At 38.1% G+C, this 20,510-nt stretch overlaps 1 protein-coding gene across 11 annotated transcripts in view; it reads left to right on the top strand.

Moving 5' to 3' along the window:
- The first annotated feature begins 701 nt into the window (after positions 1–701).
- LOC117411782 (plasma membrane calcium-transporting ATPase 2) overlaps positions 702–20,510 on the top strand; it is a 147,609-nt gene continuing 127,800 nt past the window's right edge. For 2 of the 11 annotated variants that reach the window (XM_058988497.1, XM_058988498.1), the window contains exon 1: positions 704–1,034. The gene's annotated coding sequence lies outside the window, so the exon portion shown is untranslated. Of the gene's footprint in view, positions 1,035–20,510 lie in introns of all 11 variants that reach the window. The other 9 variants (XM_058988501.1, XM_058988500.1, XM_058988493.1 and 6 more) reach the window with 6 other exon arrangements.

Genomic DNA, 20,510 nt, shown 5'->3' with positions numbered 1-20,510 from the left:
GCAGGATATTTTACAAACACAACACTCTTCATAGGAACACCAAAAACACATAGCAACAAAAACATAGGTAAGCAATCATCTTTGCAAAATAGTTATTTTTAAGCCTGAATCTTCCCTTTGTTTTTACTAAAACCTTTTCCAGCTGTACCAAGGAATATATATTTTCTGGTATTTACATACATTCCAGCATTTGTTTGGGAGAGGTAGAAGAATCCCGTTTTTCCAGGAAAGGCAAAAAATGCTGAAATAACTAACACCTTTGTTTGAAAAAAAGTTTCTGGTATAAAATTAAACTTATTGCAGAACAACAGCAACAAAACTAAATTCGCTGTTTTCAATAAACAGATATAACCGGCAATTAAAATAAATAAATAAATACATAAATAAATAATCAATCTGTTAAATATGTCCCCAGTATGCTAGTGCTTAAAATGTTTAGTGCAAATCTCAAATATGAATTAGAAACCTGGATTAACGTTGTAATGTGTCAGATCTCTTATATGTTCAGTAAATCGCGATAAAGGGATAATGATGAATGCGAAGCAAACAGTTACTATTGGCTGTGTGATAGATTTTACACTGCTTGAGTTCAGGTGTATTGCATACTACCCTTACTGCAGCTAAAATACCAATCATACCCCTCAGCCACTGTTAAGGTACTTTTTAAACGGTCGGTCACATGACATGAAAAACGAGGACAGACAGGTACATTCTCACTATATACTTTATTAAATAAAACTGTTCTGTCAGAGCTAACTGTTTTCAAGCATTCACACAGACAAACTTTAAGTTACTTTGCCTTCGCTGCATTTAACATTGCACAGTACAGTCAGACAGTAGCTTGCTATATTTGCTGTTAATCCACCTCGGGAGCCCTCGTGGAAAGGCGGCGTGCTGAAAATGGATTTGTCTTTTAGAATTCTGTGCGTTTGCGCTGCAAGAGTGTGAGCAGTGCTGAGTGACTTAGCAACAGCATCACTCCAGCAATACCACGTCCACTTCGCTCTCCTCCCCACCGCTCTTCTCAAACACAGGTAAGGGAACTCAAATGACCGGCTATTTTATGCAAACGGCGGACTCTGTTGAATGTTATATTCTGTTCGTTTCTAACAAAGTCATGTATGTTGTTTTTACTCAAAATGTCATTTGTTGACCTTGAAGTGGTGCATTGTTACCGGGGGGAAATCAACATCTTTTGCTGCTGGTACAGTATTGAATATTTAAATACATATGTTTTATAACTATGTTGTTACTGGATGCACGACAAAAAATGTAAATACTGAGTTTACCTATTTATTTATATTCTACTTTCGAAGTCCAATGGTTTTGGACCAATGCAAACTGACGTGTTTGATGCATGTCCTAAGTTTTTGTTTAATAACTCTGGAATTGCATTGCAATCTTTATTTAAGTGTATGCCATTCAGTTATTTCAGACGAATAACGTTCATTACATTGTACTGGAATCTGTACAATGAAACTGAAAGTCCAACCGGTCAAATGTAGTGTGCTAGTATCCACACGTTGTGTCTGTGCAGTGACACTGGGAATGTACATGCCATTCTTTTTTTTAAATGTTAGTGTAATGTGTAAAATGAAGGGAGTCTCCGTTATACGATATGGATCTTACAAATGTATACTTAATAACAATGTCATAGTATGCAATGAAACACTGAGCATTTGATTTAATTTAACGAAACTTTCTATCTAGTATGTAAACAATACTGCGTTCATTAAAAAAAAAAAAAAAAAATTCTAAGCGGGCCACGTTAATCATGCCAGAAGGCAGCTTGCTAGTATTGTAACTAGAGAGGGCTGGCCAGATTAAAATGTATGGAACTTAACCCTTAAAGGACCAGACTCTGTGACGTTACATACAGGACAACGCTTTACAAGTATTACATGTATTACATGCCATCAACAATGTTTCCTTTTAAAAAGAATGATAAAAATAATCAATCAAACAAACAAATACATAAACAGGAAAGGGTGGAAAGCTTCTACTAGACCTGCACCCATTTTAACCGTTTTACAGATTTTACTTTTTAAGATGTGTTTCTTACAGTAACTATAACCATTTCCTCCCTTATTTGGCTAGCTTTGTAAATGGCCTGAGCTGCAGCATTTGAATAAGACATTCCGTTAATTTCAGCACTGTGGTATTCCTAAGGATGCATTTCTTAATGTGGCTTTGTAATATATAATGTGACTATTTTAAAAAGGCATGGGCTGTTTTTGTAAGTACCAGTGTTGCTCACACGTCTAAGATCTTAGTCTGAAGCTCCTAAGGCGATTTTTTTTTAAAAAACCCTCAAAATTAGACATCATGACTTGCAGTGATGAAGAACAAACTGTAAAACAGATGCAGTATACAGTACATTGTCCAGTTAGCAGCTATTCAAGTTAGAGATTAAGGACCTTGCAAAATGATCTCTAATTAATTGGATACGAATAAAAAGGGGTGCCAGTGCTCCTCCATGCTCATACTAATTCATACAGTTCTTTCACATGGTAGTTCAAGGGTTATTATACAAGAGAAAGGATTCAGTACCAGGACAGAGGACCTCCTATGTCTGAAGTAAACATGTTAAAGTCCACAGGCTGGAATTTCACACCCCAAAAAATGTTCTTTAAAACATGTGTGTGTGTGTGTATGTGTGAAAATAGTCACTCATTAAATGAAGTCAATATTGTACTCCACTTATTGGAATTCAGTCTTGGTTTTGAACGTTGTGCTAGCGCTTTTGAAATACTAATAAAAACTCTTCCTTGATCATATTTTGCTATAGCTGAGCATGATCCTTTCATGTTAACTAAAATGTTAACTAAAAACTCAATTGTAACACACTGTTTGTAGGAATCTAAAAAGAACTAGCTTTTGATTTCACATATGTTAGCAAAATATCATCTTCCTGTGTTGATTAAATAAACTATGTGGAAATCTGCCATGTATTGTACATTGCTTTCCAGGTCCAAAAAAGAGACCTGATATTCAGATGACCGTCACTGTCTAATTCTTCTGTCCTAGGCTTGTATTCTTCTCTCATCTTCCGATAGCTGCATGCACAGAGGAATGATGAAAATTAGAATCGCATCTGCAGAGCAGTGCAGTGAGTTTTACTAATGAGATGAGACTCTACTTATTAATCTGCCTTGACCGAGAGCACACTAAACACCTGTCAAGAGCGAGATGGAGAAGGAGCTCCAGATGCTATATCCAACTTCAGTCAAGGTTGTCAGAACTGGCCCTAGTCCCACAGCACAATAAATGAGGTTGACTCTATTCAGTCAAGGGCCGCACATGTGCCCATATTTAATTTGTGAGCAAACAAGGGTACCCATCGGAAAGTGAAGTCATGCTGTATATGTGCAAGGTTCTGCAGTGGTTATACACACACTGATCATTGCCCCAGTTATTCACCATAAGGGCTGTTAAAAAATGATTGATCAGCAATAGTACTTGGTTCGAGTGATGTAGCTGCCCAATATAATATCTTTATTTATGCAGAGTTAATTTGTGTCCAGGAAGCCTTGGGTTATTTACAGAAATACAAAATATATCCTTCAAGCTCTCACCACTCTCAGGGGGTTATGTAAAACAGGATTCAGGTCAGGGCAATGCCAAGATTGCAGCATAATTGCATCTATGTGCTCCTCCACATTAAAGAAAATGAAATACTGCATTGCATGTACTATTGTACAAAGATACACATGCTTTGTAAGTTTACATGATAACAAAACTTGGCAATCAGAATATCATTGGCTAGCCTACTAAAATTGAATCATCCAACCCAGGCAATTCCCAAGATCAGAATAGATTAGTATGTTTCAAGAACTCCCCCACACACCTGATCTTCACAGCACTGGAAACACCTTCATGTGGTATCAGTGTCAACAGACTGAAGAGCATTCTGCAGCACACGAGGCATCTAGTTAGTTATTCCACTGTTGATTTCTTGTTGCCCCTTATTGTAATATTTTCATTCAAGACTGCAGGGTGGCACAAATAAAAAAGACTGAGCTCAAAAGAAGACTGGCCTGCTAAAACAACAATAAAAACCCTTGATTTTATGACTAAGTTGTCATATTATGATTACATCAATTACAATATTTTAATAAAAAATAGGAGAAAGAACATTTTTACCTTAATGAAATACTATTAATATTACTTTTAAACTGGTACATACAGTGCTTTCAATGAAACATTCCTAAATGGTCATATTCAAGTCTGTATTGTGAAATCAACAGCAAGACTTGATATGCCATAATCCCAATATGCTGAGTATAGTTTTCATTATATTTAATGAGACACACAGATTTTGTTGGGTTTGAGAATCTAGGCTGTGGATGTTAACACGTTCACCTCAGGACTGTTGTATGAATGCAGTGGTTAAGCCCCTGCTCTCTCTGTTCCAGCACAAACAGCCACTAGCAGCAGAGCAGATGTGAACTGGACATATTTGAGAATTCAAAGGATAAACAGAGAAAGGAGAAAGCCAAAAACTGGTAAAAGTTCAACACAGTGGGTAAAAACGCTTTAAGAGAGCATCTACAGTAGTAGTATATGCCAGTATCTTTTGGCACCATGAATTAAGAATATATGCCTGCTTCATAACTGCATCAAAGCATTGCGAAGGGATCTGGACTTTTCGGGTGAAATCAGGTTAAACACTCATTTACAAATTCCACTTGAGGGGTAGTAAGCAGACTATGTCACGTAAACACGAAAACCAGAACCTCTATGTATGCTTTAAGCTAACAGGGAACAGATTATGAGTTGTTTTTATAGGTCACTGTAAAATTTGGCTAATTGGGTTTTCAGGCAGTTACAGCTGAGCTAATGTTTCACACATAATTCTAGTGGTCTTTTGCCGTAGTTTTCCCTTAATGCAAATGAACCTATTTGAGTTGCACTGCATTCTAAGAGGAGAGAGGATCTTAACTCCTGGGTTTAGATTACTGTCAAACGTAAGGTGAACGCTAGCAGATGAACCTGACTCACTGGTCTGTTTCACAAAGTAAATGTTTACTTCATATATTCAGAAACATTTACAAATAGAACTATTTATATGGTAAGCTACCTGGCTGTCTCCCAGTATTACTGAGGATTATACTGGTAACTGCTTCCATTAAATTTAAAGGGCATTATAAAATGACACAGGGTTTTGTTTGTTTAGGATTATTTCAGCAGGAGGATGTTTCAGGCATCTGTTCTGCGTTCACTACTAGCTGACAGCACTAGAAACCGTTCTGTTTGTATGTAACAGAGTGGAGGCTGGGTGCAAACTGGCAACCTTGCACACTGCAAGCGAGTGTCTTAACCACAATGCAAAAGAGTCGGGCTCATCTGCATTCGTGGTTTTAGAGCTTTTAACTTCATCTCATCTCAGCGACGGGACAGGACAGATCACACAGCACTGCCCATTACATATACACAGACGAGTTACAGCAAAAGTAGACACTGCTATTTTCTGCACATGAGCCTTACAAGTGGCACAAGTGAGAAAGTGATGCAGTCTCCATGGCAGATCTCTCTGGCACTGCCATACTTTGTGCCAATACACATAATTAACGATTGCAGTTCTTGTGATGCGATAAACAGGTTTGAGACTTGTTTTACATAGCATTCAATGAACTGCGTTCAGTTGTATTTTTGTACTTCGTTGCTTGTCCTGGGTTCGCATTGATTTAGTGCAGGATGACGTTCATGTCCTTTTGTCCTTTGACTGAGCCACCTAAACCACAAGCCCTTTACGTTATTGTACTTGGCAGAATCAATTCAGTCAGGGTCGGGGCTTTTTTTATGCTGAATCTTTTAATGAAGTGAACCTTCTGGTTGACGACTTTCTCAGTGATGGAAGATACATTCTGATAAGGTAAGCAAATTATTAGAAACTTCTGGGGACTTTTTATGAAATCTATGACCTCTGTAATCATGCTGCTGCACTGCTTCATCGGCTCTGTCTCTTGCAGGTTTATAACCTATAATACATTCCAGCTTTGTGCCAGAGCGTTGGGAGTCTGCCAGCTTTTACAAGAGAAGGGACCAGATTTGGATAATTGTTATTTAATGCCTGAATGACGTTTATTAAAGACTGGGGTAAACAGTAATGGTACTGTTCACTGCATTGTCGTATGTAGGAATTTTATGAATTAAGGTTCTGTTCTAAAGTAATAAATGACTCAATATATAGGTGTGGCCCAGAGAGCCAAAATTGTCATGGGACTACTTTTCCATATACTTGAGACACATTCTATCTTCTATTTGACATACAAAACAGCACTGCAACATCATTACCATTTTGACATGCACCTTATTGTTTGCTAAATTCATTTTTTGTGGTTCAGAGATTTAAAAAAAAGTTTTGCTTATAGTTTTGTACTTATTTTTCCTTTCTTTCTTGTTGAGAAAACTATAATGTAGAAAAAAAAAACGCTCTTTAGAATCAAATGATGTCCTTACAAGGAGAACATGATAAAACAGTTACAATTAAAGTAAATAATAAGCAAGCAAAATATTATGGGGATATATGCATAGACCGCTATGCTGGCCATAAATTCACAACCACTTTAACATAAACCACAGAAGTCAGTCTAGTAGCGTAATGCCTAGAGAGCATTAGAATACAACACTTTGAAAAACCCAACATGTGCTTAAGAAGGTTTGAGACTTTTATGATGTGATGGGTAAATGACCTTTACAGACATGCTGCCAACCCCCTATCTGGTGAACGTTGGATGACACAAGCTGTCTTGTTCTGCTTGGAAACAAACACCCTATCAGTATGCTCTAGGTGCACCCTGCTGGCATGCAGGGGAATGTGTCCTTATTTAAACATGAAGGGCAACCAGTCTAAACTGTTGCCTCCTCTTCTGTACACTTCGAATTTGATTCTGTTGCTGGAAAATTTCTGTCCTGGATAATATTTTCCAATAGCTGGAGACATGCCAAATAGTTATATTCTTTTTTTTTTCCTCTGCATTCTATAAATTTACACCAGACCCACTAACGAAACGAATTTTCTAGGCTTATTGTAATTGAGAAGTACCCCAGGTATACCACACTTCATTTTTCACAGGAATCCGTACAAAACCTCCCTCATGAAAATGAAGTTTGCTGTTTACATTTGTAATATCCTGTCATTCAAAGGCAGATTCTTTTGTTTGCAGATCGAACGAGTTTCATGAATGTCAGGTCACCAATTTGCAAGGCAATGTTTTGTTCCACGTGCAAGTGCATTGGCAGCTGGGCTGTGTTGATGTTGATGGCGTCCAGAAATCGAATGTGCTGTGCCAACATTTAAATCAAAATGTCAGGAAGTAGCCGTTTTTCACAAGTATTTTGGCTCATTTTTCACTTTTATCAAAATTACTGCTAGCTTCATAAACAATGGTAGTGGTAATTAAGGCTACTTGAGCGTGTGTCTCTTTTTGTGGCCCCTTACTGTATTTGTACACAGAGAGAGCACAGGAACCTAACTAGGAATCTGGTTGCTCATATTTCATTTTATTAGGTTCATTATCTCAAAGGGAGGTACGTACTGTACACTGTATGTTTTTTTTCAGGTGTCAGTAATCAGGTGTAACACATTTTATGAAATTCAACAGAGGTAGGCTGCTGCAAACAATTTTTAGGAATCAAATTATAATTTTTATAAAAATCAGTTGTATTAGTTGAAAATCTTGTTAATGTGTCAAACTGCTGGGAGAGTTTGGTGATTCTGCACCCTAGAGGGCCAGTCTTGCTGGAAGGTCAGGATGTGCTATTGTTAATGCCTCCACCCGGAGTCATTTTGAATACCATTTACTGGACAATGCATAGCAATTAGAATCCATATCTGATATAGAAAATCTGCTCCAGCTGAGAAAATAGACTTGCATAGTGTTTGCATGGGGGCTATTTACCCAGCTGTTGGGACTTGTTTTGGTTTTGGTCTAATGTCAGGATTAGCTTGTAATACTCAGCTCCACCTATTTTCAACACATTTAAAGGTTCTGCTTTGTTTTAAGTTCCTTATCGAAACCATTTAGTCCATGAGGAAGAGATTTGTGTTGTTATTTTTTTTAAGATTACAATTAAAACATTAACCCTGTTGATGAGTTGGTTACAACCTTGATCTCACATGCTGAGTGCCCTGCTTAAAGTAAAGCTTAAAAAAGAGCCTTTAATAACGTTGATAAATTCGTGGCATGCAAAATATAAAATATGGATCTCAATTCTATATATTTAAAGCAGCACCCTCTGTGCACTACAGTTATAAAAACAATAGCTTTGGTGTATTATTCGTAAAAGTACAAATACCAAGGAGAACCGTTTCTTTTTGATGAGTTACATGTTGTTGTTGTTTTTTGATTTATCGCCATTTAGATCATTAAAAACAGGCTCCTTGTGCTTACATTTTCAGTAGGAGCTGTTTGTACTTGATGCCATAATGTAGAGCCCTCTGATTCTGTAAGCCAGCAAAGTGATTGTGTATTCTTGTGCTGTACTTGCTTTGTGATCAAAGCCTGACATGCTAAATGTTTGCCTCCTTTAAAGCCTTTGTTAATGTTTTTTGGTAAGATGCAGAAAGGTCAATCATTCATTCGGTTTGGAAGTTTAGTCTCTTTTGATATGCAGTGTATTTATTCAGTGACCTCGGAGTACCTGAGGATAAAGACGCCTTTTTCTCCAGGACATTGAAGCCAGAGCCATGGCTGCTGAAAATGACCCTTACTTCTCCTTTGGAGTTATTTATTTCTCTCCCAGTTCCCACTAGATACCCAATTCACTATCTTGCATTATGAATAATTTCCCAATTCCTTTTTCATAAGAGCTCTTAGAGCATTTAACCTTGCAGAGTAGTTTCAAGGGCGTACCACATGAAAGGACAAATGGATTCCAAATACAGTGTATTTTCTGATGTGACAGGAAAACAAGACTCCTTTACACTTCGATCCCCTGGTTGTGAACTGCAGCCAATAAATATTGAACAGACATCCTGGTCAGATGTCACAGATCCAGACATTTTTTTTTTTTTTTTTTTTATCATCATTAGATTCCATAAAAACAATATACCTGAAACATAGATGATTTGCCAGTTTTATTACTGGCTACCCAGATGAAAAATCAGGCTTTGCTACTTTTAGAAAGATTTCTGCACTTTGATAGGTTGTGTTTTAAGAGAATACCGGATGAGTGAAGCTCGATTTCATACCTTTAAAGGATAGCTTAGGGTTGCATAAAAAGAAAATGCACTTTCCCTTCAACAACATATCTTCATTAGTGCCCTTGAAGATAGTGTTCTCTCTCGAACACTAAAAATTATTAATAAATAATAAATAACATGCATTGAAGCACCGTGAAAGGGTTGCGTTTCTTTAAAAATGATCTTTCCACAATATAACTGCGTCCTTTGTTTTAAATCCACAGATCCTAATGGCAAATTGAAAAAGCATCTAACAATGCCTCAGCAGCTCACATACTTTACATGAATACTAAAATGCAGGCTTATTTGCATTCCATTCAACTGTTCTCTTTTTGACCGGGTGCTTTTGATTTTCGTAGAGCTGCTTCAGTGCTCCTGATCAGTAGATTAGGAATCAGAAAATTCACACTCGCTGTTTTTTTACAATCTCATAATGGGGCTTGCTAGCTTGACATCTCTCCTGGCAAGCTGCAGAGAAAACAGAACAAAATAGAGTGGTGTGATCTTGCCCGCTGCGCTACCTGCCTTGAGACTGACGTCAGGAGTACACACTGCAGAAATGTCCATCTGCCCGCTAGGCTTTATCGCACCTGTAAACAGCGTTTATTACTTGCCTGATGCCTAAATGAATCTTCAATTATGTGTCAGCGCTACAGTAAATTGCTTGCCTGAGTTTAGTTTTTCTTTCTTCTACCGTGACATGTAGTCCGTAGCTACTCCTAACAACGTGACCAGGCAGCTGCTCTGGGCAAGTCCATGCTCAAGTGCTCCCAGCCATGGAGGTACAGTAGCTGCTTCACCTGCCCTGTGATGGCATCAACTTGAGTTTCAATATCGCTGTGCTGAGCAGAGCTCCAGAGAGCTTTCCGGGCTTGTACTGCAAGAACACCCACCAAATTGTGGTGACCCCAGCAGAATTTAAATTGAGGGAAAATTGAGTGTGTCAGGCAAAATCAAACTGAAAGAGTGATACATCTTTATTTGGTAACTAATGTATTCTCTTACTCATTATAACCAACTTACTGTGGTAAAATGGCCAATAATGTGTTGATTTTTGGGGGGGTTTTGGTAGCCCATAAGCTGTAAGGAATTGATGATTCAAAGCTGCATTCTGTTACGTTTAAAACTCATTTTATATTCTGTGCTGCTTGTCTATTTGAATGAATTGCTTTTTTGCCCATTGAGTACGAATCTACTGTCAATCCTCCAAGTTTAGAAATTGATTTGTGGCAATGTATGGCTTCAGATTTTAGCATTGATCTGTTTGTATGGCCTGATAACATTTAATCAAATAAGTCCAGTGATTCAGCAACAGAAAGACAGTAACCCTATAATGGGGATCTAAAACACCTTCTTTCCAACTAAGATAAAACATTTGGCACAGCAAGGTGTTTGCGTACCTGATAATCAGGTTTGTGACTACTCAATTCTTCTTGACATATTGGTTAAACTATAGGGGAGCAAGTCTGACCTTTCTTGAGTGTATAATGAGTTGTGATTTAGGCATCCATTAATATGGTCCGATACTTACAGAACTGTAATTATTTATGCTAATCTCAACGACTGTAGACGCAATGGCTCTTCAGGTGTTAGAAATGGAAAATTGGATCTGTTAATCAATATTATAGAGGGCTGCTAGAGATGAATCATTGCAATCGCTTTTATCCCCACACGCTTCTCATGATATAGTTAATTCATGAGTGCTTTACTGTGGGTATTGAATTTATTGAGGATATCAATTATATATTGTCATACAAACCCCAATGGTTTGGGGTTGAAAGTTTTATCACACCATTCAATTTGCATCGTTAACTGCTTGGCTGAAATGTGTACCAGCAACTATTATAACTTGATCAATATTCATACCAGATGTGCTTATGCAGGGCTTGTCACACCCTGCTGAGGTGCCATGCTAAAAATATCAGTGTATTATTAATGGTTGTTCATTGCTTGAATCTGTGTATTGCCAGTGCAGGGAAGTCACGCAAATTATTATTGTTGTGTACTATATTAGCTTTACATATATCTATTGTGATATGCTATGTATTTGGATTAAAAAGCCTGGAATACATTATCCTTAAAGACATCTGAGAAGATTATAATAATTTATATTATTTTAAGTAATATTTCATTTTAGGCAGTGCCTAGTTGGGGGTAATCTCAGTAAATACGGAATTTTAAATACAATATTTTATTGCTGTACCCCAGTTTCACCCCAAGAAGGTCTTGCAAGCTTGTGTTTGTATGTAACTCTCAATTCACCTTATGAACAGTATTAACTCTTCAAATCAGTTATCCCAGATTTCTAATACTGTAATTCATGTAAAAGAGTTGTTCAAGACCTGAAATATTACTAAAAGTAAATGTATCATTATTATTCTTTTAACAAATTCTGGATTTTAAAATCCTTCAAATACTGTACCACCCAATACCTGCATTACACCCAAAGCTGTGATGTTAAGTATCATGCAATCAGATGTCACTGAAACTTACATTCCATGAAACCGTATCTGACAGAGATACCTGAGTTGTCTTCTAATGCCCAGCGATCATGTTCAGGTGTTATTTTAAGGCCAATTTCCATTCGTCATCATGCCTGAGTTCATCTGATCAATAATTTATTGTATTGACTTTAAAGAATCATTTCATTGAACTGCACCTGTCACATGACTTTATTTTGGACCCATGTGCTCGTCACTCATTAGCCTTGTAAAGTTGGATCAGCCGTCTCTTATTCCTGTCATTCAGGGTTTGTCTTTTCAGATTGCATCCACTGTTGTTTCTGTGGTGCTCCTTTTGAAACAAGTTAATCTGGTCACTGTCCTTCTGAAAACACGGGAGCCTTGAAGCTCAAAAGGATAAATGTAACACCTTGAATCTTGCACACATGTCAAAACTACAAAACAACAAAAAACAATTAGATGGGTGTTTGCCCGTCAAGGCAAATAATGCCAGTGTGCTTGCAGGATTATGCTCATTGATCTCAGCCAGTAGGTGGGCGTGTTTAGTGGCTTCTGCAACTGAGCAGGTTATATTTCCACTCCACCACGAAGGCATACGCAAATTGTGAGATCAATCCAGCAAGTCATTCAGAATAGGGGTGCTTAATAGTTTAATCGTTTAAATGTTTTCTAAGTATTAAACGGTTGAACATTTTTCTTAAACGTTAATCCATTGTCAAAGGTATAGAGTACATGTCAAATATAGAGGCCCAAAGCATATTTTCCTTAAATACATGTTCGGCCATGGAGTTTGCACAGATAATTAAAAAAAGGTGACAAATACAGATGCATTCACTGTACAGTATTTCCCATCATGCCTGTGCATGGTAACCATTCATTTCCACTTTCAAACCAAAATTAGGCACTTTTATGTTTTGCAGTTTTAAAAAAGCTTATATATTCAATGTGATTGGCATTGCACTTTATAATTCATTATGAAGGGAAAAATATATATTCTCCCGATTGTGGAACTGCCATATAAAAATGTGTGTCCATCTGTCTGCGGTTATTACATAGCCTGTACTATTCTTGTCAGATCTACGGTTATGCACTAATACAGTGAACACAGTTAATATGTGAGTGCACTGCCTGCATGCAGTTTTTGTCAAATGTCCCAAACAAAAAGTGGACCTCGTGTGAGCCCCAATTCTGCTGGGTGCCCTACGCTACTGTGTCATTTGCGTATAAATTAATCCGGGCCTGGGTCAACTGGGTGTTTATACAGGAAGAGTACACTGTATGGTTATTTTTGCATAAAATACATATCGTATCATAAAAAGCAGGCCTTCTAATGTTGCCTTTTTTGATTGGTTACAAAAATTGCCAATATGTTAATGTTTAAACGTGTTTAATACTAAATGTAGAAAATTAAACACACTACAACATTCCTAATTTACTTGTAAGATACCTTCAAAACGAACAAACATCCATACAAGAAAACATTTTATAACGACTGCATTGGGGACGTGTTTTTATGTATAAGCTACAGTATTTTAGCCTTAATGTATTTTTGCATTACGTGTGGCTGTCCAGGTTGGTATTTCTTTAGCAAAAGCACTATTGATTGCTTGTCTACCTACTGTTAATCCCGGTTGGGCTTGTTGGAGGAATTCCAGTGTCGATCACTGCTCCGAAGCATGGAAAAGGAGGCGGGAGATGAGATCTTGCTGGGATTTGATTATGTTAATTCCTGACAGAATGCAGATCTACAGTACATGCAAGGAAATGGATAGTAAAGATGTAAGTGGAACACAGTAAACCTGCATAGTGACACGTTGTGCCTGCTCATTACAATCAATATGCCTCAAAGTTGTTCTTTAATTTCTAACTAAGCAACCTATAGTACAGTGTAATTAAATAATTAGAATTAATGCAGCGTTATATGCTCAATCTTTGCCCCACACGTAGTGAGTTTTTGAATTCACTTTGGCTTGTAAATGTCTAATAAATCATTATTTCATTAGTTTCATGTCAAAGGTTATAGGAACAGGCTTTATCAGTCCCACCAAGAGAATTCATTGCACCTTAGATTCACTGGCAATGAAATCACTAATTTAATTTGGCCAATGATATGGATTGCTGCTGGAGGTCATTTGAATATTGCTGCATTCAGTACATGTCAGAAACTTGGACACTGCATAATCCAGACAGTCAGAATAGATTTCAGTCAGCTGGGAAATTCATGTATATTCCATACTGTGTCTCAGTCAGATTGATTGCTGTGATCCGGGGCTGGCTCTCCAGCGGGTTTGCCTGTCATTCCTCAGAATGTAGTAGGTGACCACCTTGTCATAAACATCCCATCTGTTTATGTTGTATTTTATAAGAAAGAGCACTCTCCCTGCTTACCATCGAAGGAACTCAACACTGTTTTCAATGGCATTGCTCTGTCTTAGATGCCTATTGCTATTTGTGAAGTGCCCCAGGAAGAATGAGTCAGATGGATTCTTTATTATATAATATTATTAGTGCAAAGGATAGAATCTAAGGAGTATTACATCGTCCTTAAAGGAGACAGCATTTCTTTCATTGTTCTGAATCACAGGAGAAAGTGCAGTTGCAGTTTTGACAGTGGTTTTCAGTTATGTACAAAAAAGTCCATTGTTACCATTATCATGCCTTGGTTATTGAAAGTGCAATTTGAGCAATTTTCCAGATAATAGAAAAAAAAAACAGATTTTATTACGTTTGATTACTCTGTAGATCCAAATCACCAAACAAAGGATCCAAAATAATATACACCTACTGTTTTCGTCTCAGCTGTCCTATCATGTTACTCTACATTTTGTTTAGCCATTTCATTTTTATGATTATCTGGCACCCGCTGCTTTTTGCCATGTCAAGTAGGGCAGCTGTTACCATTTGCATCATTAATACAATATCTCACTGGAGCACTGGAAGATGGGAATGTCCAAGCTGCTCAGCATCACCGGACTGTTGTGTGCACAAACAATAGAAAGCAGGCACAGCCTTTCAGGAAAAATAACCACTAGTTTAAGAACAGTCGTTCACGTTTCTATTGCAGAATGTCTACCCAGCTGAAGTAAGCAATCATCAGATAAAGGAAAAAAATAAACATTTGTTTAGTCATTCTAAGCCTTACCAGCTACCTGAATACTTGTTTCACCTGACTTTAGAATAAGGCCCAAGGTTTTTAATGGTTATGTCCTCCTGAGATTCTAAATTATATGTCAAGGGCTAGGGAGACAGGTTCGCGTCCTGGCTGTGCTGGGTGTTTGGTCTTTACTGGGGAGTCCAAAGGAAGCGTTGCATTGACTCTGGCGCTCCCGTGGGTTAGGGAGGCAAAACCGCCAGGGACTGCTTCTCCTCATCGAGCTACAACGAATCCTGCTGGTCAGGCATCCAGTGAGCTCAGAGCAGACACCTGCAGGGCTGGCCTTTGTCCTTCAGAGGCCGACAACTCGTTGGTAAATCGGCTGTCGAGTTCCTGGATGTAAAAGAGGAAGCTGGCTTGGTCGTGGGATCGGAGGATGCCCACTGAGCCTACGGATATCCCCAATTGTGGAGAAAACTGGGGATAAAATAATTGGGCACACAACATTTTTCAAATAAAAAAAATAATGAGAAAGGGTGAGGGAGGAAACCACCAAGCAGTCCTTTGTAATTCTGTGGAAGGATAGAACGTTTGTACGATTGGTAGATCAGATGTTAAAGATGTCTCTCCCTCTCCAGCTTTAATGCAGTGTGAACCTCTAAAGGCTGACTCATTTCTTTGGTATACTAAGGGAACAGCAAGCAAGTTCCTTTAGGTAACGAAGTGTCAAGCAGACCCTCCAGCAGTCCATTTGAAGTCTGTTATTTCAGTTGTGTGAATGGTAAGCAAGAGCTGGGCCTCTATTTTTATACAATGGAAAGTTTATATGTCACACCTGATGGAGGTGTGAAATGTAAGTGGATTATACTCGCATAGTTAAATTTAACTGGATTGTGCCAGTCAAATAAAAAAAAAAGTATGAAAATATGTTTCAGTTACATTTTGCATCTCCAGACTCATATTGCGGAAACCAATTATTTGTATATTATATAACAACAGATATCTAAGCTACAGAAATAAGCTACAGCATATTGCATTTAGTGGAAAGTGGCTTCATTAAAGAACCAAACAATGAGGAGAGAATCAGATATTTATGCAGTTGAGTATCAGCCAGCAAACGTGTCTCTGAGCCCCGAGGCCATGGGAATTCCTGTTTGCTAGGACCTCACAGCTCATCCATAAACTAAGAAATAAAATTGCTCTGTCAAATTGGAGCTTTTATATTATGTCTAATAAGAGCATCATTCCCCAGGTAAATACGGCTCTTATACTTTCTGTGTTAATACCTGAGAATTCGGACTGGCAGAAAGAACTGTAAATGTTCTCATCCAGACGGGTGGCACGTTTTCTGCACAAAGCAGAGTCTGCAGTAATTGCCATCTGCTGTCTTGTTTTGCTCTTCCTCTACAGTTTGACCGCTATAATAACTTGAGGACAGACTCACACTGATCCTTGCATTGACATCCAGGGGGCAGGCATGATTGAAAGTCTATTTGAGACTGCAGTTCCAAAAGAGCAATGCTTTAAAGGTATTTGCTCCTGTGCAAAGTTTGCATCTTTTTTTTTTTTTTTTTTTTACTGCATTGCAGTACAAGTGCTTTGTGATTTAAGTGCTTATTTTATGTTTAGTTTGTGTTAACTCGGACTTGACATTGAACCAACATTGTATTCAGAAGGGTCAAACCACTTAATGAAGTTTGCAAATGTAGGTTTGAAAGATGATCACTGTCCTTATTTACTGGTAACCTATACGTACTGTATAATGTGGTTGCCTTCCATTCACTGCACCTACGTATTCTCTTTTGCCAGGCAGTTAATCCCAAAATATTTTTCCAAACCAAAGGGAGGTCTGATGGTCAGACAACATCCCCTCAGCCAAGCAAATTTGAAGCAAAGTTTAAATGCAACATGAATAATAAATCCAATGCATTATTCTTATTCACTCAATTTATGGAGGTTGTTTTGAACTGGTAATGAAAGCTTATACTGCCAAACAGTGATCCAAAATGTGATATGCATAGTTTAAAATATTAAATAATCATTTTAGTAATCACACCAAGCTTGTGAATGTGTTCTAAAATGCACCATGTGTTTTTAAAGCCATAGTACTGCATTGTGGTAAATAATTTAAGCAGTGTGGCTCAAAAATATTGATCGATGTCCTGATAATATTAACATGCCTAACAAATGACTTTTCTAGTGAAAGCTATTGCTAATACATTTTAAAAGGGTGAGTTGTGGTCGGGATCCTTGATAGTCATCGATTTATGTCTTCAGCACTCATAAGGGATATTTATATTAAAAATGCATGAAAACTTTGTATTTAACATGGAAGTATGTCAAACGAATATACAGTACTGTGCAAAAGTTTTAGGCAGGTGTGAAAAAATGCTGTAAAGTAAGAATGCTTTCAAAAATAGACATGTTAATAGTTTATATTTATCAATTAACAAAATGCAAAGTGAGTGAACAGAAGAAAAATCTACATCAAATCCATATTTGGTGTGACCACCCTTTGCCTTCAAAACAGCATCAATTCTTCTAGGTACACTTGCACACAGTTTTTGAAGGAACTCGGCCCAAACATCTTGGAGAACTAACCACAGTTCTTCTGTGGATTTAGGCAACCTCAGTTGCTTCTCTCTCTTCATGTAATCCCAGACAGACTCGATGATGTTGAGATCAGGGCTCTGTGGGGGCCATACCATCACTTCCAGGACTCCTTGTTCTTCTTTACGCTGAAGATAGTTCTTAATGACTTTCGCTGTATGTTTGGGGTCGTTTGTCATGCTGCAGAATAAATTTGGGGCCAATCAGATGCCTCCCTGATGGTATTGCATGATGGATAAGTATCTGCCTGTACTTCTCAGCATTGAGGAGACCATTAATTCTGACCAAATCCCCAACTCCATTTGCAGAAATGCAGCCCCAAACTTGCAAGGAACCTCCACCATGCTTCACTGTTGCCTGCAGACACTCATTCGTGTACCGCTCTCCAGCCCGTCGGCGAACAAACTGCCTTCTGCTACAGCCAAATATTTCAAATTTTGACTCATCAGTCCAGAGCACCTGCTGCCATTTTTCTGCACCCCAGTTCCTGTGTTTTCGTGCATAGTTGAGTCGCTTGGCCTTGTTTCCACGTCGGAGGTATGGCTTTTTGGCCGCAAGTCTTCCATGAAGGCCACTTCTGACCAGACTTCTCCGGACAGTAGATGGGTGTACCAGGGTCCCACTGTTTTCTGCCAATTCTGAGCTGATGGCACTGCTGGACATCTTCCGATTGCGAAGGGAAGTAAGCATGATGTGTCTTTCATCTGCTGCAGTAAGTTTCCTTGGCCGACCACTGCGTCTACGGTCCTCAACGTTGCCCGTTTCTTTGTGCTTCTTCAAAAGAGCTTGGACAGCACATCTGGAAACCCCTGTCTGCCTTTAAATTTCTGCCTGGGAGAGACCTTGCTGATGCAGTATAACTACCTTGTGTCTTGTTGCTGTGCTCAGTCTTACCATGGTGTATGACTTTTGACAGTAAACTGTCTTCAGCAACCTCACCTTGTTAGCTGAGTTTGGCTGTTCCTCACCCAGTTTTACTCCTCCTACACAGCTGTTTCTGTTTCAGTTAATGATTGTGTTTCAACCTACATATTGAATTGATGATCATTAGCACCTGTTTGGTATAATTGTTTAATCATACACCTGACTATATGCCTACAAAATCCCTGACTTTGTGCAAGTGTACCTAGAAGAATTGATGCTGTTTTGAAGGCAAAGGGTGGTCACACCAAATATGGATTTGATTTAGATTTTTCTTCTGTTCACTCACTTTGCATTTAGTTAATTGATAAATATAATCTATTAACATGTCTATTTTTGAAAGCATTCTTACTTTACAGCATTTTTTCACACCTGCCTAAAACTTTTGCACAGTACTGTACTTCATATGCACATGCAAGAAAGTCGAAGCTTGTAATTCCATCCTTGGGATTAAGCACACTGCTCCAGCTGTCTGTTACGCTTCCTATATTCAGTGTTTCGTGTGCTGCCTTGTAACTCTTTTTGCTTGTCAATCAGCAGTAGAGAAATTACTGAGATAACTCACTTCCATGTATATTAATACCTTGTGAGATCACATGGTTTGCAGCTACTAATCACTTCACACCAACAGAAGAATGATTCACTGTGTAAATAATTACAGCCTCTGACTTTCTGTTATTATCCCCTGGTGGGGAAAGTCTCCATACATAATGTCATAATCTCGCATTATCACTGCACTCATATCATTATAGAGAACTGCTTATCCAATTGTCATAAAACTTGGTTAAACCATTCTTTAGCAGAAGTTATTGATGTAGGTCATGGTGGTTTACTTTTCCAAGATTCTGATTTTGCATTTACAGCTATGGCGGCAGTGGATATATGCTACCAATATACTTTTTACAGTAGCCCAAATGAGATGGATCTAGATAGGGACAAGTTCAAAATAAGAAAAAAGGGCAAGGATATGAATAAACCCAAGAGTCAACCAAGAATCTCCTGGAAGTTAGCAAATTATCACCATCTCTAAACTATTTCAATATTAAATATATATGACAGCGTTCTCCCATTGAGAGTGGTGGGGTGGCGTAATCAGGGCTCTTGACTGATGCAGCAGGTGGTAGAACTTAACGATAATATTATGCAAGAAAGACAGCTGCTGTTTAATTTAATAGTGCACCTGATGAATAGTTAAAATGGGAAGTTAGTTATGGCTGATGTTCCAGCTGTTGTTTTCTGTGTATCTCGCAACATGACTGCATATTTCTTTACCCCCCCCCCCCCCAATGACTAATGCGAGTTAAACAGCAATGCACTTGAGATATAGAAGTTTGTGTCACACTCATACTTTGTCTATGTCAGATTGTGCCTCAGAATGACTGGGGGTATAATACAGCATTGCATAATGTAATCTAACATCTCCGATGGTTAAAGCTGATGCCATCGCCCCAAGGTTCAACGGTTACTCCCTTTGTCATCATATCTGGTGATTTGTCATGTCTAAATAACTTGAGAGAAGAGTGATTGGGAATTCCATGCATTCTGTAAAAAAATTCACTTGGAAGAATATTGGCACGCCAAATATTCCTCTTAATGATATTCAAATAGAATACAGATGTTCAATTAGATCAGCATTCTAGAGAGAGCTTGTGACATCAGCATTGTAATGGAAGAATATGAGAAATTAATAATTGAATTGTGGACGCTTCTACATGTGTCAAAACCAGCCAAGGCATGTCCAATTAGACAGTACATACATTTGACAACCTATGGATTAAGCCAAACATTTGGTCTCTCGTAGTCAACCGTACTGTATCAATACTATGTCAAACATACTGAAAGCCATATCATTCCAGTCCGTGGATTATTCCTAACAAATACTTCCCAATGAATCTGCTTTTTGGCATTCCTATTCTGTCCTACAACTACAGTTATTATTCTCCTTAGCTGTACCCTTATTTTCATTTGTTTCCCAGCATTGCGAGTGAAACATGTAACTAGTACCTAAAGTTCTGCTAAAAATCTTAATAATGTATGTTGCTAATGAACTGTGACCCAGATAGTGTCATCTAATAAGTATACCAGTATAACTGACTCCCTTTGCATGTCTGGAGTGGAATCTCAACTCCTTTCTACATTAACAGTGTGCATAGGTTAGTTACTTGTTAAATTATGTTCTGAATTTACCAACTGTTTCTTTTTTTAAATTGTTATTTGCAATTAACAATGTAAAGCA

Source organism: Acipenser ruthenus, chromosome 16, assembly GCF_902713425.1.
Source record: "Acipenser ruthenus chromosome 16, fAciRut3.2 maternal haplotype, whole genome shotgun sequence".
Taxonomy (NCBI): domain Eukaryota; kingdom Metazoa; phylum Chordata; class Actinopteri; order Acipenseriformes; family Acipenseridae; genus Acipenser; species Acipenser ruthenus.
Note: the sequence above shows the minus strand (reverse complement) of the source record. Positions and strands in the feature narration are given on the sequence as shown.